The 25,204-nt window shown below is 42.0% G+C and overlaps 1 non-coding gene across 1 annotated transcript; it reads left to right on the top strand.

Moving 5' to 3' along the window:
* The first annotated feature begins 14,879 nt into the window (after window positions 1-14,879).
* Window positions 14,880-14,963, top strand: Trnal-cag (transfer RNA leucine (anticodon CAG)). Its single transcript has one exon. It is a non-coding gene; the product is annotated as a tRNA-Leu (tRNA).
* The last annotated feature ends 10,241 nt before the right edge of the window (window positions 14,964-25,204 follow it).

Here is a 25,204-nt window from a genome sequence, read left to right as displayed (position 1 = left end):
CCAATTCTTGAATTATATCTGTGGTACTCTCTCCCTCGCTTCCATCCACCCGGTGGCAGGTCGTTAATCAAACTGATAGGCTAATTATTGAAATTGATCGTAAGAGTGCCTTTACGTGGTGAATTACCTTTCTCTTGCAGTCAGATTACCCTCTCCAACCAACCGTTACAGACGCTTACGTGTCGTCTCTGTGGGCTTCCCACAGGGTTGTTAGTCACTTCCTCTCACAAAAAAATGGGTGGTAACCAACGTGAAACAGCTAAAGTCATCCAATGCTAACTGCATTCTCTCTCTCGGGTGTCTTGCCACGCTGGTGGAAGTAAGTTGCACATAATTCTGGTATACTGTTAGTGAACTATCCTGCTGTGACTTGCCAGTCTATGGGATTGTAGGATGTTCCGCGTTCTTCTCCACAGCCTCAACGCTTCCGCCAACAGACTGCATGTAAACAGCTGCCGTGGGGTCACGAAACTCCGCCCGTTCCTCATGGCTGTACTACTGCCAGCTAACAACAGCCTTCCCCCCCCCCCCCTCTCGCCACCGTGTTGGGCAGTTGCTAATGATTCCAAACTCACAACTGCTGTCCTAGCCTGGGCACCTAAATGTCCCTGGGGTAGATATCAGGATGTTTAACAATATGCTTCCCCTCATCCCTCCTGCAAACCGAAACTTTCTGAGAAAGGCTGATGCAATGAGCAATAACAAAATATCTGTCTACTGACCATGATATCCCATACATGTGCTAGTTTACAGACCTTGGTTTCCCTCAGAATACAGCCCTGTAGAAGCGTTCCTATTGGCTCCCGCCAAATTATTGAGTGCATACTTCGGGAACTCAAATGGGAATCCTTAGAGGGAAGATGTTCTTTTCAAGGAACGCTACTGAGAACCCGTATTTGAAGTTGACAGCAGAAGGATTCTACAGCCGCCAACGTCCATTTTGCATAACGCCCACGAAGATAAGATACGAGAAATTAGCGCTCATAGGGAAGCATACAGATAGTCTTTTTACCTTGCCCTATTTGGAGTAGAATAGGATATTTAATGACTAGTAGTGGTACACTTTACCTTCTGCCACACAACGTACGATGGCTTGCGAAGTAAGCATATAGATGTAAATGTCAATTTAGTCTACCTATTAAGATGTCACTCCATCCATCTCTACCCAAACTAAATTCATGAAAGAATGTTTTCTCTTATTTATCGAGAAATCGAAAGACAGAACTTCTGCTGCTGATTGTGTCTCTGCAGACACCTTCGCATTAGTCCCTGATTATTTCATTGCAGTGAGAGGTTGAAATGAGTTTGCCCACAATAATTAGAAGAAACGGTATAGAGCTTGCCTCTCAGTTCCACTTTCATCAGAGGATCACTTACCTGCCGTGTTCTCAGCAATCTTCCAGTCTTCAGTAAATAGCAGATGAATCGACCGATTCCGACAAGTAAGTTACAGTCCCAACAGCACTGTTCCATTAGTTAGAAGGCTGACAGGTAGAGAGCTATCACAACGAGAAAAATAGTGCACCTACATACAGGAGAAAATCCACAACCATAGAGTATACGTGGACTGCACAATTCATCGATACCGAATGATGGTCTATAAATATCACTCTGTGTATGTCCTAATCTCCTTTATCGTGTTCCTGTGAATACCGCACCAGAAATAGGACAGAGTAATGGTGTCAGAGTCTTCGTTAACAGCACAGTTTCTCTCTCTCTCTCTCTCTCTCTCTCTCTCTCTCTCTCTCTCTCTCTCTCTCTCTCCCCTCGTTATTTTTGTAACATCCAGAGGAATAATACTACACACTATAAAAACTTCGCTAACGTTATGTGGTAGAGAACTAAATAAGATTTTACCGCATTCTCTCTTACAATATATCGAGAAACAAATACCGTCTGCGTGTTGACATAGACCATACGTGGAGATGCAATTAAATAGACACTGGTGCAGGAGCCCACAGACCGAAGTCGTTTTCACGAAGCTGCGCAAAGCCTCGTCACCTGAACTGGAGGAAGAACGTATCACCTAACAGTCACAATCAGTGGGTTCTTCTGTTGTTACTTCATAAGCAACTTGATACATTGGTTTTTGCTGTAACACATCGGAGCAGTGAATGACAACATCTGTGTACGCAGCCATACATTTAGTTTTTCTACCATAACTTCGAGGTCAGTGTCAAGTGCTAAACCGACAATAAGAAGTTGCGATCCATTGTCTCTCACAGACAGCTGGAGATGGTGTAAACTGTGCTGCTCCCACAATACGCTGGACGGTTGAAATAAAAGACATGGACAGTGTTTCTTATTGACAAAAATATGGAAGACATCGCAACGTATGGAAACTGAACGAGTTTGCGGCTTCGTGGAGCGTTTCCAAGCAGCTGTCTGAAGGTGACGACCTCTACATTTAATCTCATTTAAACAGTGATAGAGTAGCAGATATCTTGGTGCTCCGTTTCGAAGAGACAAAGAGCATTGATTCCTCACACAGCAACCAAGTTCACGATCACAGTTCTGGCCATACTTGGAAGCTGTTGCTCCTACCAAAACTCTCCCCATCTCAAACAAGTGGTGTCAGTCAATAATTATCCGGTAATCAATAGCATACCAGTGGATGGATGGGATGGAAAAGACACCATTGATATGGGATAATGTACTGTAATATGCACCACAATTGATAGTGCGATCAATTTTAGCAATTTTACCAGTTTTTCCGTAATTTCATAGCCAACCAGTTACACGGGAGCATGCTTCCCAATTTCTGTACCATTGCTACACCATCCCTACTCCACTTTCCGGGTATCATACACTAGATTACGAATGAAGATACATGACTGTGTAGTACATCTCTCGATCTTTAATTCTCGGACATATACATCAAAGTATACAAGGCAGCATCCTACACTGACGCAGTTATCTTATCTACATATTTCGAGCTTTTCTATCATAGTGCGGTATTTATGTTTACAATTAACCATCTTTCCCTGTACGGAAGCGTGTCACAGAGAATTCTCGCATTCATAGGATAAAGTTGGATATTGAAGGATTTCCCTGCAGTGTCTTTTCCAACCCTCCCTGGAACACGGCCGACGACTTAATTTGTAACCGACAATAAGCAGGAGTGTAGTACACCCGCTATCCCACGTCTTCTAAAACAACAGAGTGAACTGAGCCCGTAACTATTGTTCAGTAAAGACAGTTTCACACCAATCTTTCTCATGACACCCACCAAAGTGTACAAAATCTCTCCAGATGCATGCATCTCGAGGAAGTTAGCACCCCTTATCGGTGTACAATAGATATGAGAGTGTTGTGGTGATATGACGGACGGTTAGGAAGAAATGTGTGGTTTATGCAAGATGGAGCTCCAGACGGGCGGATTTTGATGCATTTTACATACATCAACTCTGCTATCGATTCTGAAGTATTGTTGTAGTGTCTGGGGTCAGTACCAAGAAGGTACTGGCAAGAGAGAAATTATCATAGAACAAAACAGATGCGCTCCTAATGTTACACAGTTCTGCAGCTAAACACGCTATAATGTTAAAGCAATGTGGTTTCTGAAATCTTAGTTATGTGTAATGCAACGCTGTTAATACTTTAATACAGAACGTATATGTCAAACATCTGACATATATCCACCTTGGTTGTTTGCACACTATAGTGACAGACTTCAAGATAATAAGACTACTTCCTTCTACACCAAAGAAAAACATGTATCCTTTGTGATACATGTACAGTATATTTTCTGGAGATGTATAGCGGCCCGCAGTCATCTGATTATGGTTTAGAAATTTTGCTATGCTTGCATAAGTCGTATAAAATGATGGTGAGACATTCTACAGAAGTGGTGTTGTGGTGAAACGGCCATATTATCCTGAACATGAGCTGCACAGCCTAACATCAGACCATAACTTACGTGTGCAAGAGGAAGGTTACCAGGGGCGGTGGTAAATTGCGATAAGACTGTTACGTCTTATCTGCCTATTGATCGAGGTCTTTATTCCCCATAATATGTCGCTTTATTTCTTCGAATGCATTTTCATCTGCTGACTATCATTTTATTGGACTGTTCTGAACATATCATAATTTACGAACCATAATCAGGCTTGAACAGCAGGCGTCATACACCTCCGGAAACATATGTGGTGTTTAAGTTACAAAGAATCGATGTTTTCTGTGGTGTGCAATGTAGTTGTTTTATGACCTTGCAGTTTGTCACCGTAGTTTAGCGGAGAGAAACTCTTGGAGAGAATGTATGTCACGCACTGGAACTATATTTCCTACATTGGAATAAGCATTGCATACCACACGACTAATAGGTCAGAAACCACACAGCTCTAGCATTATAATGTGTTTCAGTGCAGAACCGTGTAGCCCTTGGGATGTGTTTTTATGTTCCATGATCATTTCTCTCTTTTTGATACATTCTTGGTATGGACACCAAATACTGGAACAATACTTCAGAATTGTTAGCACAAGTCATTTTTTACAAAATGTTTCAAACTCCTTTTCTACGTCAAGGACAGTAGTGCAGCGTGGTGTTCAATTTCACACGTCAGACACCGCTGCTATGCATTTGTCTGTTCCCTGATAAAATTCATTTTCCATTGCTGGTGATCACTTTATAGGACTTAAGCAAGCATAGCAAAATTTCTAAACCATAACCAGATGAGTGCGGGCACTGTACATCTCCAGAAAATATATTGTGCATATGTCACAAAGGATATATACTTCTCTTTAGCATAGAAAGAAGAAGTATTATCATCTTAAAGTCTGTCACTGTAGTGTGTGGGATAGAAAACAGCCTAGGTGGATGTATGTCAGATGTTTGACATATACGTCCTGCATTAACGTATTAACAGCGTTGCACTCCACATAACTAAGATTTCAGAAACCACATTACTTTAACATTATAGCGTGTTTAACTGCAGAACTGTGTAACCTTAGGAGCGCATGTGTTTTGTTCTATGATACTTTCTCTCTTGCCAATACCTTTCTCGTACTTACCCCAGACACTAGAATAATACTTCAGAATTGAAAGCACAGTTGATGTATGTAAAATGCTTCAAAATCCGCCCGTCTGGAGCTCCATCTTGCATAAATCACAAATTTCTTCTTAACCGCCCGTCATATCACCACAACACTCTCATATCTACTGTACACCGATAAGGAGTGCAAACTTCCTCGATATGCACACACTTAGAGAGATTCTGTACGCTTTGATGGTACGCTTTGACGCTTGCGGAACAGTCTTAACTGAACAGTAGTTACGGACTCAGCTCACTATGTTGCTTCATAAGTCGTGGGATAGCGGGTATACCACCCTCCTACCTCTAGTCAATTACACAATAAATCGGCTGCAGTGTTTCAGGAAGGGTTGGTAAAAAAAAGTGCAGGGAAATCTTTCAATATCCAACTTTATCCCATGAATGCGAGAATACTCAGCAACACACATCCACACAGGGGAAGATAGTTAATTGTTAAGATAAATTCCGCACTATGATCGAAGTACCAAAAATATGTAGATAACATAACTGCATCAGGACGCGGTCGTGTATACTTTCGTGTATATGTCAGAGAATAGAGCTGATGGTATGTACTGCACAGTCATCTATCTTCATTCGCAATCTAATGTATGGCACCCGCAAAGTAGAGTAGGGATGGTTTAGTGATGGTGTGTATTTCGAAGAAGCGTGACTTTCTACCTCCTGTTCACAAAAGCATTCTTCAGGGCCTCGCCAAAAGAGGCACATCTCCTTCCTCCACATGAAGGCTATTAAAACAGACTCTGCTAGTGACTCTACACTACAGGTATACCCGCATACCGACCGCCTAGTGAGTAGCAGCCAGTGGTGGCTGTCCCAACAAAGATTGATCTAACCAAGTGGCATTGTCCTCCACATCTGCCAGTTCTTCTGGGAATTCTCCTGGGGATAGCCTCATCTGGCTGGCCAACATGACCTGCAGCAGACCTGTTCATCTGCAGCCCAGCACCTTGTGCTTTCACGGTGTTCTCTTACTTAGGTGAACCCTGCAATCTATGTTAAATAAGTACTGTCAGTCATTGGTGTTGATACACATCTCGTTTATCAGTCATTTACCAGTGGGGACTAATTTTTCTGATTTCAGTGATCTTTTTAAGTCTGGTTTTATGTAGTTCTGTAACAATTTGGGGATGAATGACTGTATACCACTGAAACCACTGTGAATTTTTCATGGCAGACAACCACTGTGAATTTTTCATGGCAGACAATTCAGCTTGAAAGCTGTGTGTGTGTGTGTGTGTGTGCACGCATGTTTAGGTGTGTTTTTGTGCATTAGAAAAAACCTTAGACCACTTTCAAAGGTTGAGACAAGCAAGCCCTGGTATCTTAGTGATATGCAGAATGATATACACACACTCTCTCTCTCTTTCCTAGCATTTAATCCCGGGGTCTGCTGGTTAATCGGACGTGGCATGTTAGTTTTAAGAGGTGGCCGGATGCGCTTCCTGTCACCACCCTGTAACCCACAGGAAGGAAATAGTGCACCCCAACTGTCTGCCTCTTGTGTACTCCATGGAATAGTGCGAATGTGTTCAGATGTCTGCGAGCCTTGTAACTGAGGCAGAACATGGGTACAACCCCAGTATTCAACTAGCAGAATGTGGAAAACCGCCTAAAAACCACATCCAGACTGGCTAGTACTCTGGCCCTCGTCGTTAATCCACTGGGCAGATGCGATCTGGGGCCAACGCGCCTACTCGAGTCCAGGAAGCAGCGCGTTAGTGCTCTCGGCTACCCTGGCGTGTCAGAATGATATACACTGATCAGTAAGAACATGATGACCACCGACCTGCTATCGATATAAACCTGTCCATGTGATAGCAGCGCCACTTGGCGAGGAATGACAGCCAATAAGACACACACATGGTGAACGTAGTATCAGTGAGTATGCTGTCCGAATTGAGAAGGCGTGCCATCTCTCTGAGATTGAAAGTGGGCACACAGTGATGGCCTGGAGGCTCGCCACGAGTATTTCAAAAACTGCACGACCTGTTAGATGTACGAGATGTGCTCTGGTGAGTGCCTCCAACACGTGGCAAATAAAACAGGACAGGCGGCGAACTGTGGCGGAACTAACATCGGGCTTGGGCAGAGTACAAGCGCGTCTGTACACACAGTGCACTGAACACTACTAACGATGGATGTTGGTGCAGTGGCTGAGCGTTGCATGTTCTGATGAGTCCCAATATCTTGTTGATCATGCCGATGGGAGGGCGTGAATCCGTCGTCTTCAAGAGTTACAGCTCCTTTACACCTGTACTGTGGGACGAAGACACGAAGGCGGCGGCTCCATTATGCTCTGGGGAGCATTTACATGGACAAACATGCGTCTAGTAGAGCTCGTGCAGGGCACCATGATAGCCAAGGAGTATCGTACACTGGTTGCAGACAACGCACACTTCTTCATGATGATCATGTTTCTTGACAGCAATGGCATTCTTCAGCAAGATTATGCTCCATATCACAAGGTCAAACATTGTGATGGAGTGATTCGAGGGACACAGCGGCGAGTTCCAATTGAAGTGCTGGGCCCCCAACTCGTCATATGAACCAATCTAACACATATGGGACGTGATTGAACGTGGTGTCAGAGTTCATCGCCCCCATCCCAGGAATTTATTGGAATTAGGTGACTTGTGTGTTTACATGTCGTGTCAGTTCCCTCCAGCGATCTACCAATGCCTCTCTGCTTCCGTGCCACGATGTGTCTCCTCTCTTATCCGTGCCAAAAGTGGACATTCCGGATATTATGTTGGTGATCATAGTTTTTTGGCTGATTAGTGTACGTAATGTCTAAAGAAAAAGCTTCAATCGCTATCTGACTCTAGAAACACCTATAAGGTAATCACACAGCACTCACTTTCATATATCTTGCACAACGAAAAGGGGGAAAGAACCTGAATATCTTAAAAACAGTACTTAATGCACAAATGAACAGTTTCATGAAAACAACAAGTTGTGTGAATAAGTGTTAGACTTTCGCTGATACAGTGTGGCACAAAATGCGAACATGGATCTGCGTTAAGTAGTAGAAGTGAAATGGAGTGGTCAGTCACCCCCTGGTGCTGTTATTCTGTCGGCCAGAACGTCCAGTTTCAGTAAGAATGACGCAATGGTCCGTTCAGAATCGCATTTTCACTATTGAACTTTATTTTACCGTTCAACAGCTTTTCCATACACAGTTCAATGTTAAGAGTAATGATTCGATACCTGATCCCAACACAGTATTTCGTTGTGTTAGATCGTTGTGCACAACTGGACCACATATGGAGAAAAAGTCGACTGGTCGTCCTCGTATGGCGCGAATTCCAGAAAATGTCGACAGCGTAAGAGCGTTTGTTCTTCTAACTCCAGAATCCACTTGGCGGAGTGTTCGGACTTTGGACAGGTCCCATCGCTCGTTAAAGCGCACCCTGACATGTCAGTTACAATTGTATCCTTATAAAGATATGATCGTACAGTAGCTTCACGTATGTGATTTTGATGAACGGTGACTATTTTGTGAGAGAATTCTTGATGTTCTTGCTACTGATTTTGTTATGGATGAGCGATGATGTTCTGGGGCCACAGCTTGAGGCTTTGGAGTCACGTAACAGACATGTGGTTCCAACAAGGCGACGCCACAGCCGATACAGCTAATGCGTCACTGACGTTTCTTCGAGAAATGTTTCTTCGGCACTCGATCTCACGTTTCGGCCATCTCCACTGACCTGCACACTCTCCAGATCTGTCGGTTTGCGACTTCTTCTTATCGGATCACTTGGAATGCAAAGTCTATTGCAGCAAACCTCGTTTACTTAACGACCTGAAGGTTGCAATATGTGAAGAAATTGCTGCTGTTTCACAGAACACTATGACAGAAATTATGCAGAAATTTAAAGAGATACTTTTAATGTGTCTGCACGAAGAAGGACGTCATCTTCAAAAAATTATTCCTGTTCTTAAACTGGATAACTTACAGATTGTATTGCTGTAAATACATTTTATACGTTATCAAATTAAACTAATCACAACAGTTTGAGACTCATGCGTTCTTTTTGCGGCACTCTGGAGTGGCCAGTTGTGCTATGGAGCTGTTTCCCTGGTTGTGTACACATAAATTCAGAATGTATAAAACGTTTAACGAGCTGAAAGATTGCTTAATAAAATGCTAAAAGTTTATTGGTCTTACAACGATAGCAGTTCAGCTCAGCAGTGGTACCATGTGTCTCATACTGGCGACCAGCAAGTCGTATTCTTCCTTACCTCACACAATTCTTGCAAATTACCTAGTCCGCGAAGAGATGGTGCTTAACATTAATAATTTATTGGTAATTCTGCGATGAAATATTGGTTAAGGAAATTAAATAAGAGTTACACACTTGAATATCACCAGTAGACGGCCTGGTATTGTGGCACGTTTAAAGAAGGTATGAACAGGAAAATTTGTTCCTGGAAAACAAATACTTGATTTCAATTGTAATGAACTCTCCATTAAAAACAAATCGCACAGTTTAAAACTCCGTAAGGATAACACAAACCACACTTCTCGTTATACAACAAAGATACTATCACCGCAAACATAAAGTTAACATTGAAGAATTTAGATTGTGCGGAATGAAATGCAGTTTCAAATGATGTAGTAACCAGCGTCCAGTAACTTGAGAATTCACAACCTCTCCGAACTTATTTCATTGCGTGTCAGCACGCCGAAGGATACCAGCGCGCAATGTAACTCTAATAAACAAACCCGACTAACCTCACACGGTAAGTCGTATTTAGTACAGAAAATACATTGGATGATCTCACCAGACATCTTCCACATAGTGAAGACTGGTGGATAACGTGGCTATCCTTAAAACAAAAGTGACTTCTTTTTCTCCCTCTTCCGTAACTTTGATATGTTCGAATATTCCGCCACTGTCGTTTGGTTGTTGGTACTTATTCTACTCACCTTCTTTCACGTTGGTGAGCAGTGGTTTACTCAGAGGTTATCTACTGCGCTACCTAACAACGTAGTTGTGCCAACAGTGTTTCAGAAATATCTTAGCCTTACGATTTTTCAGAAAAATTCTATAAATGACACACTCGCTGAAAATTGCATTATTCGTGGTTAATAGGCTGGCTGACTGCAAGTACTGTTCGACATATCGTTGAGGGCTCCCGTAAGCGAATCGACATTATGAGGGTTGCGTAACTTCCGTCTCGAAACACCTGCTGTTAATAAGGAATGGAACTGAATGGTTCAGACTGGAACCTTTTACTCGTGAATTATAGCAACACCAGTCCAACCGGTATTTATACTGGTAGTTGCTCCCTAGCCTTGACGGATTAATCACAACACTTACCCCTGCGGCAACCTCCACTTATTTTCCTTTTTGTTTAACGTAGTTTTCCAGTCAGTGAAATATAACAGGGTGTTTATCGGTCCTGTAAGCCAACTGACGTCGGAACAGTTTCTCGCTACAATTCTGTCGTATTTGTAGTTTTCATACGAAATTAGTCCATAGCATTTTTTGGACTTTGAACTCAACTTAACATGGGCCTGCAGTGCCTTCATAGAACACAGAAGAACCGTACTTCTTTCTTTCGCTATTTGATGGCTCACTGACTGTAAGACAGATAAAGAGGGGGCACGTGCTCATACCTTACAGGAATTATTGGAGAAGTAAATAGTCTTAGACTCATTGCAGAAACAATCTCTGCATTTTTTAGAAATATTTTAGGCTTATCATGTGAAATACTTATCAAGATCACCTGAACGATATTTGAAGCTTTCCCAGTTACAGTGTGGCACTTTAAAGTAATGCCTTTAACTTTGAACAAGTACTGCTACCAAATACTCCGACACAAACATCATATTACGAACAGCGCTGCATGCTTTCTTTGGTGGCATTGCGCTAGCGACCGAAAGCGGTAATGTTGCCATCTGAAGACGAAACTAACACCTCAGAGGGAACTAAATAACTACAGAAAACATTTTCACCGAGCGAGGTGGCGCAGTGGTTAGCATGCTGGATTCGTGTTCGGGAGGACGACGGTTCAAACACACGTCCGCCCAGTCAGATATAGCTTTTCCGTGATTTCTCTAAATAGCTTTACGTATCTGCCGGGGTGATTCCTTTGAAACGGCTAAGCATCCTTGGCACAGTCCGAGCTTGTTCTCTGTCTCGAATGATATCGATGCCGACGGGATGTTAAACCCAATCTTCCATCATTTCCTCCAGAAACTATTCTACTGACATCTTGACCATTATAGATGGTACAGTTTTTTATTAATGGGGGCGGGGGGGTGTCAGGGAAGTCGAGAAGCATCCTTAACATTTATCACGTAAACTTTTGTTCTTTCCACACTAATTATAGTGGAGGAAGAACCAAGTCCTACTAAAATCTGCCAAGAGCTTGAAGAAAACATGACTGTAGTTGAAGAGGAACTGGTTTCCATTAAAATCTGCCAAGAGCTCTAAAAAAGTATAAAGGGTTGTTCTCACTGGTGCCGATTTTGACTGTATTGTGCGGACTTTAGTAACCCTTGAGGCATAGTTGATGTCCCGATAGTTCCGGGAATATAACTGTGCTCTATTTACTTTTTGTGCATAGCATTAGTGGAAATTCGTTTTCTATTACTATTAATGATCGTTTTCCTAATTCCGCTAGCCACTGTGGCTGAGATGTAATGTTTTTATAGCAAATATTTCAAGATACTATAAATCCCTTGTCTAGCACTGTAGGTTTCAAAGAAGGCTGTTTCCATTACGAAGCGCGAAGGTGAACACAGTATGGACTTTCACCTTTTTTAATTACGATTCAGTAATTATATGTAAGAAGTTGGAATGCTATAGCCTGCATCCACAAAGTACTCAAAAACATTTAAAGTAAACATTGCCCACAGATGATTTCAACAATGCTATTTGGTAACGACAGATTGTCCATCCGGCTAGTGCATAGGAGGTAAGTGCCTGAAATTAATTCTTGTTCATAACACGACTGACCACGTGTGATATTCCTGGTTGTGGCCGCCAGTATTTTATTTTACTAGAAGGTCGTCTTGACGCAGCTTGATACACGTGAAGTAGCATATGGTCCAAATGTGGAGTGAGGTACAAGCGACAGATAGTACAGCATGTACCAAACCCGTGGGAGAGTCCGCCAGTTGTACTGAACTTGCTTCTGAGCTTCTGATTGCTTTGCCCGTTCCGCTGCCGGACGCCAAAACGCCCAACTTCTCTTATTAATTATTTAAATACTTTTCATTGCATTTAACCCAGTTTTTAGTGTGACAACCTCTATCGTTTTTTTTTATTAAATTTCATTTGTTTTGAGGAACATGAAAGTAACGACATTGCAATCGAAGGGCTTCGGACACCGTCAGGTCGCTTTGGCTCGCCTGGGAGACAAAGTATGGTACTTTGGCTGCGCTAGTCACTCGGTTTCGGGCGTTCTGGAGGGCCGGACACGTATCCCAGTATCTTCCGTTACTTAGTTGTGAATATGTAATAGGCACTGTGTTATGGGTGTTCTTCAGAGCCGGACATGTTGTACGCTATATCCAGGGTAACTTAGTTGTGAATGTGTAATACTCACTTTGTGTAGTGCGTACGGGAGAGCCGGACATGTATATCATATTTCGGAAGTTGGATGGAAAATTTACCATACAATGAATGAAGCTATGTCGAGTGTTGTAAAAGACAGTGGAAATTTGTAAATATTTGAATAATAACCAAACAGGATACATTAATGAGAAGTGTCGCCTACCATCTTTGTCAATACTAGAGATCTTGCCCTCTGTAGATACGGAGAGTAACCTGGGCAAGTGGCATCCCGCAAAAAGCACAATCACAGGTTTGAATTGACAGCGTAGCAGCCTCCACCGAAGAAGATCACACGACCGACGAATTGTCTTCCGCTCCGGGGAGACAACTTTGGAAGACGACAGGTTGGTAGAAAGAACGGTCAGAGACTCTTATTCAATCTCTCAAGATCTCTCCAGCTTCCAGATATGACTTCCAAAGGGACGCGTAATTTATACACGATCTGTTTGTGTATATTACACTGCGCACGTTGTCAAAAATAACAATTTTTCGTCTGATTATGTACTTCAGCTAAGTTGCGTGGAGTGTGGGACTGTGAGGAAACTGGAAAAGAAAAGAATTGGAGCATCTGTCATGTGGTGCTGTAAAAGGGTGTTAAAAATCAGGTGGACTGATAAGAAATAAGGTGGTTCTCCACAGAGACGACGAACAAACATGTATGTAGAAAACAATGACAAGAAGAAGGGGGAGAGTGACAGAACCTGTCTTAAGACATACGTGAATAACTTCCTTGATACAACAGCCCACAATAGAGAGTAAAAGCTCTAGGGAAAGACAAGAGACGGGAATATATGCAACAAATAATTGAGGAGGTTGGGTGTAGGTGCTGCTCTGACATGAACTGGGTGACAAAGGAGAGATAGTCTGGAGGGCAGCATCATGCCAGATGACTAAAGACACTAAAAAATTAAAAAAAAAAAAAAAACAGTTCAACGTAACGTGTAAACTTCGTCACAGTGTACGGCTGCCGCACCATTAAAATACCGGTACTGCTGTAAATGTGCTGATAAAGTGTAAAAATACCCGTAATGACCGGAACAGTCTTGGTAATCGACTATATTAAATAGTAACCCTGAAATACATAATATATTATATCCGTCCAATAATTGTTGCATCTCTCTACAGACTTACGTCTGATCCTGTCAAAGATTCTCATCCGCTGCCGTCCGCAAGGGGAGTTGGTAGGTGGTGGGAGGGGGCTAAGAGGATTCGTTTGACCTCCCCCTCCCTGGAATGTGGGGTACATAGTCCTTATTCAAATACTGAATGGATAACCATTAATTCTTTGACTGTAAGACATGACAGTTTTTTTGTTGCATCTCACGGTAGTTTGCAGTGTGTAGAGGTAGATAAAATTTTTTCTAGCGTGGCATGTCTCGAGACCGACCAACTTAATTTAGATTGTTATGACCCTTCCCGCCCCCCCCCCCCCCCTTTTGTTCGCGCATCCTCCCTTGGAAAATTTCTACGGACGCCCATGCTTTCATCTGATGATTTTATGAGGAGTAAATCGTAGAATGTTTATTTCAGGGTTTTAATTTCTCAACTGCAGCATAGAAGATTATAACTATGCGAAAATCACGTCAGAAGCGCACCAAGCTGTCGAGATTTAATTGCTCATAGTTCCAGAAGCAACTCATCGTTGAGTTAGCCCTTTTCGCAGTTGTAAAACGGTATAATGAAAAGTCTAGCACAGGTGTATGATTTTCTTTCGCATTAGAATTTCGTAAATGGCAGACCAGTATTCCCATAGTGTAGCTTCGGTAGACTGGTTTCCAGTCCGTCATGCCTTCCGCTCACAACTTCCTAGTTGCACATTGACTGCTAGTCTCTAATACCCTAAACAAATATATTTGCTGGACTATACGAGTCCTGTAAATGCGTTTCGTAAGGCGATCTGCAATAGACATGAAGTTTCCGATGCTAAGTAGAGTTACCGAGAGTTCGATATCGCTCTCGATTTACCAGTTTCTGTTTTATTAAGGAAATAAAACAATCTGTAAGCGATAGTTTAGGTGACATAAGGAAACCGATAGACACAAGTGTTTGTTACGCATCTTCACGAAGGAAACCAAGCAACAAATCGGTCTTTCACAAGTTCACAGGTACAGCGTGCAGTTTTGGCGTACTGCTCTCCCCGTGGCGTGCGTCGGCTGTGAAAAACTATTGAAACATTGCACACATTCCACACGTGTGTGTGCCAGTTGGCTCTTATAGCAGCAACAGAGACTACTTGGATTAAGAGAACTGCATCTTGTATGTCAGGATGGCCGAGCGGTCTAAGGCGCTGCGTTCAGGTCGCAGTCCACTTCTGTGGGCGTGGGTTCGAATCCCACTTCTGACAAACATTTTTACCAGTCTTCCTTTATATCTTCATCTTATGTTAGTTGCAAAATAATGTTAGTATCATGTAATTTGGGTTTTATCATGTTTTTTGTGTTGTACGAAGGAATAAGCACGTTCACAGCAACACAAAGTGCTGTCCCAAGTAGGTCATATATGTAACGAAACCGGCCACTTCAGACAGGAATGTCCGCGGCGAACTGTTGTGCTTAAAAGTAATTTGATACAGCGTCAGAAGCTTACCTTAAATGATCTGTTACCAAAGAATAGCCCGGAACAACTGGTTGAGGATGTTAACGCAGCGGGACAAGCTGATGTCTCCCTTCACGATAACAGTCAATTTCCCCCGTTAACAACAAAAGGAAACCCTGTTGCCACTACTCGAGAAACTGAAATGCAACCGAAAAAACGACCTCTGGAGATAACTGATAGTTGTTCAGAGGACGATCTGTCTTGTCCCACTCCCTCACTTCGCAAGCAAAAACAGTGCGATGAGAAGGCAGAGGAACCTGAAGGCAAAATGCGAATGGAAACTAATGAACAGAAAGATAATACACATACGGTACCAGAAAATGAAAGGGGTGTAAGCAGCATTAATTTGCAAGAAACAACAGGTGCAGTAGCCGATTGCAAAGATCAGAATCTATCTGTTAATAAACAAATTCAGGGAGAGGATGCAAAACTGCAGTCTCCATTTGTTTCCCTCGATCCGAAAGTGAGTGAAATTAATAAAGAACGAGGAAGTGGTGGCCAAACTGAAATCACGGTCAACACCTCAGGGCAGGCGCCGGCAACCGAAATTGCTAAAGCGTCTGCTGCTGCTCCAGATAAGCAGCGAAGTAAAATACCGACGCAACCAAATGAGAATGTAGCTCGTAACCAAGGGAAGGGAAAATCCAGTAGGGGCGACCCAAGCCCAAATAATGTTCAGTCCGAAACGGTCGTACACGAATCACTGGAGGAAAAATCAGAAAGTTTACCAGGAAATCAGTCTGCTTGCGGTACAAGAGAAAACATCAGAAGTAGAAAAAAACGGGACAGTAACTAATAAACTGATTGAAGTGTTATTCCATGTTCAGCCTTCCGAGAAAACTGTTACAGCTTAACTGAACCCTGAGCCACAGTAAACTAAATAAGTTCAACAAAACAACTACGTAGTGACAGCACAATGACGCAATCTTATTCTGTCACCACTATAAACATAAATAAAATCACGACCGGTTTGAAATTATCGGCCCTTAAGGAATTTTTGTACGAATCCGTGACTGATATTGCCCTGTTACAAGAAGTTCTAATTTCGGATTTGGTAATTTCCGGTTTTGTCAGTTACATAAATGTGTCTCCCGAAACAAGTGTTGGAACAGCTATTTTGGTAAGGGAAGGGATTACAGTAAGCGAGGTGGAACGACTGGAATCCGGAAGGGGAATAGGACTAAATATCTATGATGTGACTATCATCAACTTGTACGCCCCTTCAGGAAGTTCTCATCGAGCTGACAGGGCACGTTTCTTCAAAGATGACTTGATATACTTGTTAAGGAAATCACCAAGACAGTTATTACTTGGAGGTGATTTTAATTGTGTTTTAAATCGAAAAGATCAGTTACCTAATTTTAATTTCTCAAGTGAACTAAAACAATTAGTTACTGGTTTAGAATTAAAGGATATATGGGAAATCAAATACCCCTCCACTGTTGAGTTCACTTATGTCACGGCAACATCACGTAGCAGGATTGATAGACTATATATTTCTAAAAATCTTGTAACTTCCGTGACAAAAGTAGAAACCATTCCTACGTACTTCTCAGACCATTCAAGTGTCTTAGCTTGCGTAAACCTAACAAGACAGCCGGTTCGCCGATTCAAGAATCAGTGGAATTTGAACATTTCCTTGTTAGTAAATCATGATTTAGAAGATCTCATTAAAGAAACATGGGCAATATGCCTGCGAGCCAGTAGTAGATATGCCACTGCTATTGACTGGTGGGTTAAAATGGCAAAGCCAAAGTTTAGGAAAGTTCTTATTCAATACAGTGCCCAGAGCGCAAGGGAAATGAAATGCTCTATAGAGTATTACTATTCCGTTTTGAGAGATCTATATGATCAAGTCTCAGCAGGTTCCTCACTTCGTATAGCAGACATCAAAGAAGTCAAAGCCAAGTTACTTAATACCAAGAGAAGTCAAATAGAAGGGTTGAAAATAAAATCGAAGGCAAATTCGGTGTCAGCAGATGAAACTACTTCCCTATATCATTTAGTGAAGCATACGAAAAACGGGAGGACTTTTAGTGAAGAAATTCGAACAAAACACAGTACGATTCTCAGAACCCAGCAGGATATCATGGACGAGATTTATCGCTATTATTGCGAGCTATATTCTGTACATCAAAGTAGTGATGCTTCCTTGGAAGAATTCCTTGACATCCTAGTCCCACAGCTGACAGAAGATGACAACGAAAATTTTCTCGAGGTTGTCAGTGTAGAAGACGTGTATGAGACTCTGTGCGCCTCACCACCAAAAAAATCACCAGGACCGGATGGTCTGCCAGCAGTTTTACATACGTTACTGGCCAATAGTAGGTGCGAAAATCACGGACATTGTAAATGAGGTTATTCAGGGTAAAATGATTCTGGCTGAGTTTAAGGAGAGTAAAATTGTTCTGGTGCCAAAAAAAATGGAAACAAAGATTTAAATAATTTTCGTCCAATTTCACTGCTGAATTCTGATTATAAATTAATAGCTAGAATAATAAACAAGAGAATTTCATGCCTTACAGATAAAATTATTAGTCAACATCAGAACTGTGCGCAAGGCAGAACCATTTTTCAAAATCTAGCGGAATTCAGGGATATCATTGCAATAACTTCTGTAACAAACATAAAGTGTGCTTTATTGTTTTTAGATTTTTATAAGGCGTTCGATGTAGTAAACCATGAATATCTTCTACAGACATTGAAGAAATAGGTTTCAACGATAGGGTTATACAGTTAATTAAGAACATAGCAACTGGAATAAATGCTAAAATAGCGGTGAATTGTCAACAATCCAGGCCGATGCAAATACAACGAGGTGTTCCTCAAGGAAGTCCTCTGTCCATGTCGCTCTTCGCAATTTCGCTGGAACCTTTCCTCCGACATGTCGATGCTACATTAAAAGGCTTAACATTATCAGGAAACAAAACAGTTATAAGAGCCTACGATGACGATATAGGGGTCATTATAAGGAATAATGACGAGGTAACCACGCTAGCAACAGTGATTGATTCGTACTGTAGAGCATCTGGAGCCAATGCAAACGGAAAAAAAGTAAGATGTTAAATCTCAGAGGTTTTGATAATATCAACGTCGAGTGGGCAAAATTAGTCCGAGAACATAAAACACTTGGGATCACCCTGACAGCATGCCCTATGAAAATGACGGCTTTAAATTGGAAAGTTGCAGCAGATAAAGTGCAAGGGGCCAATGTAGAGAATTTAACTCGATATATGAACCAAGTTCAAAGAACACAGTATATCAACTCATGCATCCTTGCTAAGGCTTATTATACTGCCCAGCTGTTTCCAATACGGAGAATGATAGCGAGGAGAATAATGTCCAAAATCACAAAATTTTTGTGGAGAGGTGAAGTGTTCAGAGTACCTGCTACAGTAGCCACTTTAGATCCTAAAAATGGTGGACTAGGATTAACTGATATAACGGATAAAGCCTGTGCTCTTTTTATCAAAAGGCAAGTTAATTTAATAAGAGACTCGCGAGAAAGCATAACCAGCCAACTTTTTGAGATCATTAAACCTCCAAGCCTGCTTCCCCCGATTGACGTGCAGAATATCAACAGTCGCTTACAGTACGTGAGGATTTTCTATGTTGAGTTTAGTTATGTCAGTGTTGAACTCAAGCAGTCCCGACACTTAACATCGAGAGCCATAATGCGGGAACGAAAGAAAAGCGAAGGAAGAAACAAAATAGAACGACAGTTTCCAAACATTGAGTGGACTGAGATTTGGAAAAACATTAGTTCTAATGTGCTCACGTCTAATATAAAAACGTCATGGTACAAGACAGTTAACAACATAGTTAGCACCAATGAAAGACTGCACGCAATCGGACTCTGTGAAACAAATTTATGTCAACAATGCCATCTAGTTGACACAGTAATTCATCGATATACTTGCAGTGGTCACATGAATAGTTGGAAGTGGATCCGGGAGCAAATAGTTCTGATTACAAGAACATCCCCTGAGTATATATCGCTGTCATTGATACACAGGCCTGAAGCACGCTATTTCCCAGAAGCAAAAAATAACGCTGTGTACTGGTTGCTGGGAAATTTTGTTAACTACGTCCTTAACAAATTAGGATCCGATAGCATCATAGAGTTCAAGGTACACATGCTGTGTGAGTTCCACAAAATTAGAAGCTATTCGAATCACAAGAACAAGTTCGGTAATATGCTAAAAATTGTATTTGAAAGAATGGGCATTGGTTCATATAAAAAAGAAGACTGTGTTGACAGTGATGTATTGTAATTACCTTAAGGATACTATTTAAGATTTTACAGTATATTTATGATGTGTGCTATTTCTGCTTCAGAGAGCAGTTTTTTGAAATTTATAAGCTAATGTACAGAACTTATGTGACATTGAGATTGTGTGTCTAATAGTGCCAAACACAAAACATGAAAGGTGCATTATTGGCTTATACTAGAAATTTGGAAATAGACAGTTTTCATAGAAATCTCCTTATCGATTGGTTAAAACCATAAGATTCTATCTGATAAATGTAATATTCAATGGCTGGCACGTTGCTCTGTTCATTACTGCAGTGAAAGACTGATTATATAGATCTGATCACTTCAAATACTTAGATTCAATTAATGTCCAGAAAGTGTAGTTGGAAGGCTAGCCAACTTTATTATATATCTCCTTACCGACATTCTCAAGTATTTAATTTAATTCTTTCTGGTGATTTAGTCGGTAACATAATCTTCTGTTGTCTTTCCTTCATGTCAGCGCAATTGAAATGATCAAACCGTTTTGTTTAAATAACTTCATGAATGTATAACTTAGTATGTATTTGGAATGTGTGGTGTCACCGCCAGACACCACACTTGCTAGGTGGTAGCTTTAAATCGGCCGCGGTCCATTAGTACATGTCGGACCCGCGTGTCGCCACTGTCAGTAATTGCAGACCGAGCGCCACCACACGGCAGGTCTAGAGAGACGTACTAGCTTTCGCCCCAGTTGTACGACGACTTTGCTAGCGACTACACTGACGAAGCCTTTCTCTCATTTACCGAGAGATAGTTAGAATAGCCTTCAGCTAAGTCCATGGCTACGACCTAGCAAGGCGCCATTAACCATTTCTAGAGAGAGTCTCACTTGTATCATCAAGAATGCTGTATACAAATGATGGATTAAAGTTAAGTATTCCAGAAGCTACGTACTTTTCTTTATAGCATTCATTACGTATCCTGTTTCAGACCTAGCGCCACCTGCGAGATTTGACGCGTGCATTTCGGCCTCCTCTTGCAACACAGTGTTGGCTCTTCTGCCAACACTACAGAATGTGTAACATTGTTTTTTTAATAAAGGTTTTATAAAAAAAAAAGCGGTCTAAGGCGCTGCGTTCAGGTCGCAGTCCACTTCTGTGGGCGCGGGTTCGAATCCCACTTCTGACAAATATTTTTACCAGTCTTCCTTTATATCTTCATCTTACTTTAGTTGCAAAATAATGTTAGTATCATGTAATTTGGGTTTTCTCATGTTTTTTGTGTTGTACGAAGAGATAAGCATGTTCTCCACAGCATCACAAAGTGCTGTCCCAAGTAGTTTACATAATCACTTGTCTATTAACCACTTGTGTGTCGCCGGCCGCTGTGGCCGAGCGGTTCTAGGCGCTTCAGTCCGGTACCGCGCTGCTGCTACGGTCGCAGGGTCGAATCCTGCCTCGGGCATGGATGTGTGTGATATCCTTAGGATAGTTAAGTTTAAGTAGTTCTAAGTCCAGGGGACTGATGACCTAAGATGTTAAGACCCATAGTGCTTAGAGCAATTTGAACCATTTGAACTTGTGTGTCATCCACCTCAAGTCCACATTCTGCAAATCACTATGACGTGCACAGAAGAAGTTATTTGCCATTGTACCAGTTATCAGGACTTCTTGTCCATTCATATATGAAGCACTGAGACTGCTCTATGTCATGCTTTTATACACGTTTCCGAATATATGTGCTATAAAGTTAAATAAAAAACTGTATTCCATGTTACATCACACTGATAATTTCTTAACGTTAAGCTGGGTTCACACAGGCAACAAAAGTATCGCCACTGCTAATGGCGAACTGCAGTTGCTTTGTAGTTGCATGTGTGAACTCCTACTTTTCGGTGGCGCGTTTTAAGAAGCGCAATTTTTATCACGCCACAAAAAGTTGAACTTGGTTCTACTTTGTTGCGCCATTTTGCCTTCTCCACAATCGAATAACGTCATTCGATTGCTACTTCGCGGCTTGATTCAAACCTTTCTAGTGCGCATTCGTTCGCAGATAGTGCTTTTGTGCTTTTGTTTGTGCGTTTGCTATTAATATGTCGAAAAAGTGGTCAACAGCGACAATTATGAACCACAAAAGCGAGTCATACAAAGACAGAAATTTGAGAGATGCTGCATTAATTGAAATAGTAAACAGTATGCGTGAATATGTACCTGGAATTGATGTACCTACAACAAAATTAAAAATTCGAAGCATTCGAAATGCTTACATAAATGAACATAAAAAGTACTGAAATCATTAAGAGTGGTGCGTCTACAGACGGTATTTATAAACCCAGCCTTGCTTGGTTTGAAGCTGCAGACCGGTTCTTAAAACATGTATTCGAGACAAGAGAGACGAGAAACACTTTGGTAAGTAATATTTTACATTTATTATGTTTCCAAAACATCTTATTTAGTAATATGTACAGCCGTGTAATCTGTATGGGAAATCAGTGTGTGCTGTGAAACAGCTGAGACAGGTGACGCCATTTTGCAAACTGCGCAATTACGAAGAATTTGTGGCGTCCTGTGTGAATGGTAGCTCAGAGCGCCACTCCAGAATGACTTGACTTGTGGCGATACTTTTCTTTGCGTGTGTGAACCCGGCTTTAGTGGTAAACAGTTACGCAACTGAAGGTCGTTAGATCCATTATGCAGATAGTCATCAAGAAATATAACGTGAATAAAATGCGAGAAATGATAATTAATGAAGCAATCTAGACTCTCAATAACGTTTTATATTCGCATTCTGTAATGGACACTCTAGTACAGGCTGTTCCAGCTCGTCGGCTCCGTTGTGAGCCGCGGAGCGCTCCCTGCTCCAGGGAGCCGTGTCGCGCGCTGTGGCTATTCAAGTGGGCCGGCACGCAGGCACGGCTGGCTGAGGCAGGCGGCAAGGCAAGCGTTTTGATGTGCCAGCTGCGTCTTCCAAGATCGACAACCTCATACTCTTAGCTGCTAAGACGTGGTGACATGCTACACCAGGAAATACGATGTTCAGGAAATAAATAAATAAGAAACAACTGTTTTACAAGAAATTGCATACTAAATTTATTGGGCCTCTGTAGCTTGACTTTTCTTTTCATTACAAGATCGAAAATATCAGGCGTCAAAGTGTTCGCAGCGTTAATGCGGAGGATGGCCTTCGTTGTTGCATCCTGAAGAAACGATCCTTCCGTACTTTTTACTCTTTTCATTGCTGAGAAAAGCTGCTCACAACAATACGTAGATCCAAACAAGCACATGACCTGAGCGGCATTGTTGTGAAGCTTGGGAAATGTTTTTTGCTGTAATGAATGATACCATCATGACAAATCAAACGTGTTGAAGCACCTGTCTGTCAACAAAGTTGAATTTTGCTAATCAATAATCTCCAATTGAAGTGATGATGACAAGTCATCGGGGGAAACTGAAAAAGGAGTGATGAACACCTTAAGTTCCATTTCCAAACTAGTGAGGTCTCGGAATCGTGTTTCAAACGACGTGATGAGCTGCTTTAACTTCGCTTGGTAATCGCCGAAAGTAGTACCTTCAGGTAGTTTTAAAGAAGCAAGACGATTGAAGAACGTTAAATGTCCATTAGTCATATGCCTCTCAAATAAACGTAACTTTTGCATGAACGCTTTGATCTGGTCGTGCATGTCAACGATTGCCCTTTGCCCCGAAATGACAGATTTAAATTATTCAGATGCATAGTTATGTCAGCCAGGAACGCCAGCTCTGATATCCATTTTATATCTTTCAGACAACGCATTTCTTCCCCTTTCATTTCGAGAAAAAGGCTTATTTCCTCACGAATGGCAAAGAAAACATCAAGAACTTTTCCCCAACTCAGCCAACGAACTGTACTGTGGTAAGGTATATCCCCATACTCCGCTTCCATATCTTTCAGGAATCCTTTGAATTGGCGATGATTCACACCGGCACAAAATTCACACTCTTCACGACATCTTTCATTACGCCACCTAGCTCTACTGTTTCAGCGCACAGTGCCTCTTGGTGAATAAAACAATGAAGAGTCAAAATGTCTTTCCCGAATTCGTCCCTGAGTTTATTTTTCAAACGAGAAGCATAACCTTGGTGACACCCGATCATTTGTGGTGCACCGTCTGTCGCTACAGAATGGAGCTTATCCCACGGCAAATTCAAATTGTCCACTGATTCACAAACAACGTCAAAAATGTCACGTATTGGTGCGGTGTAATCGAGTGGTACCACATCCAAGAGTTCCTCAGTTACTTCCAGCTCCATGTCGACACCACACACGAAGACTGCAAGCTGAGAACAGTCAGATATGTCGGTGCTTTAGTCAAACGCTAGCGAAAATGCAACAAAGCTCTCCGTCTTTTTCCTGAGTTGTGTCTCTAAATCCGCTGCCATGTCCAGGATTCGACGAGATATTTTTTGCTTCGACAGGCAAACCCCTTGAATTGCTTGCACCTTCCTTGCACGATTTTACGAGTGGTCCCACAGAAAACGGCTTGCCACTCGCCGCAATGATGTGAACGACCCTGCAGCTTGCTCGAATTGCAGATTCGGTAGTGTTTTCTCCGCTCTCATTCACCTGAAAATTATAAACGCATTATAGAAAACGAACTATGTTACATGTTTTGATACCCTCCGTATTACGAAACCGTTTTTAAACTTACGTCCCCTGGTATGTAGTTTCTAAGCCTGGCTATCAGTTCTCTGCGTGCAACGCCTTCTACCTGATCGTAGTGCGCTGCGTGAAGACGTGTATAATGTCGTTGTATATTGTACCTCTTCGCAGAATTAAATACTTTATGACATACAAGACACTGCGGACGACCATCCCTCTCAATGAATAGAAAGGTTTCCTCCAATAGAGATACAGGGCTCCCGCGGCTAATCATCGCTGTCATTGAACACGGATTATTGCGTCAGTTGCGGATGCATGCGGCCAGGGGGCAGTGAGTTCGCTTTCCCCTTCCACGCGGGCTCCGAGCTGCCACAGTGAGCGCTCCGGAGTGCTCCGGCTCCCTGGAGCTCGGTTGGAACAGCCTGCTCTAGTAGGTAGACAAGGATAGTTCTGGTGCAGAATAGGACATTGATGAGTCATCGGACTTTCCCACTCCTGCCCCTCCACACCTCTATCATAGGCCAACTGCCATGTGAATAAAATGATGAGAAATTAAAATTTTGGTGGGTAATGCAAAAATAAAAAAAAAGATACTGGGAGATGAAGAAGCTTGCACAGGATAGAGTAGCATGGAGAGCTGCATCAAACCAGTCTCAGGACTGAAGACCACAACAACAACAACAATGCAAAAATTGGTGGGAAATTCAAAAACTGGTGGGAAATTCAAAAATAGGTTTTCCTCACTCCTGTGACATTACTGTCAAAGTAGGTCTAGTTTCCTAAGTACAAATTGTCAGGAAATTCAAAAATCCAAGATTATGCATTTTCATGCTGTTGGAAGTAGGTCGCTTGTGCTAAGTATAGAATTCAAGATGGCTGGTCTGAAATACTGGTGTAGCCCTACTATGATGTCAGAATTCACGACGATGACCAGTGTGGCGACCAGGGCATCAGAATCCGAAACGATGGACTTGGGGTACTGCTGCATTCTTACTATTATGTCAGCATCCAAGATGGCTGACGTGGAATACTATCGCAGGTCTATGGTGTCAGAAATCAAGAAGCTAGGACAAAGGAATGTAACTTCCCTGCTAGAAAGTGTGCAGTCCTATAGT

The sequence above is a fragment of the Schistocerca cancellata genome, chromosome 3 (assembly GCF_023864275.1).
Source record: "Schistocerca cancellata isolate TAMUIC-IGC-003103 chromosome 3, iqSchCanc2.1, whole genome shotgun sequence".
Classification (NCBI taxonomy): domain Eukaryota; kingdom Metazoa; phylum Arthropoda; class Insecta; order Orthoptera; family Acrididae; genus Schistocerca; species Schistocerca cancellata.
This window is presented reverse-complemented; position numbering and strand designations above follow the sequence as displayed.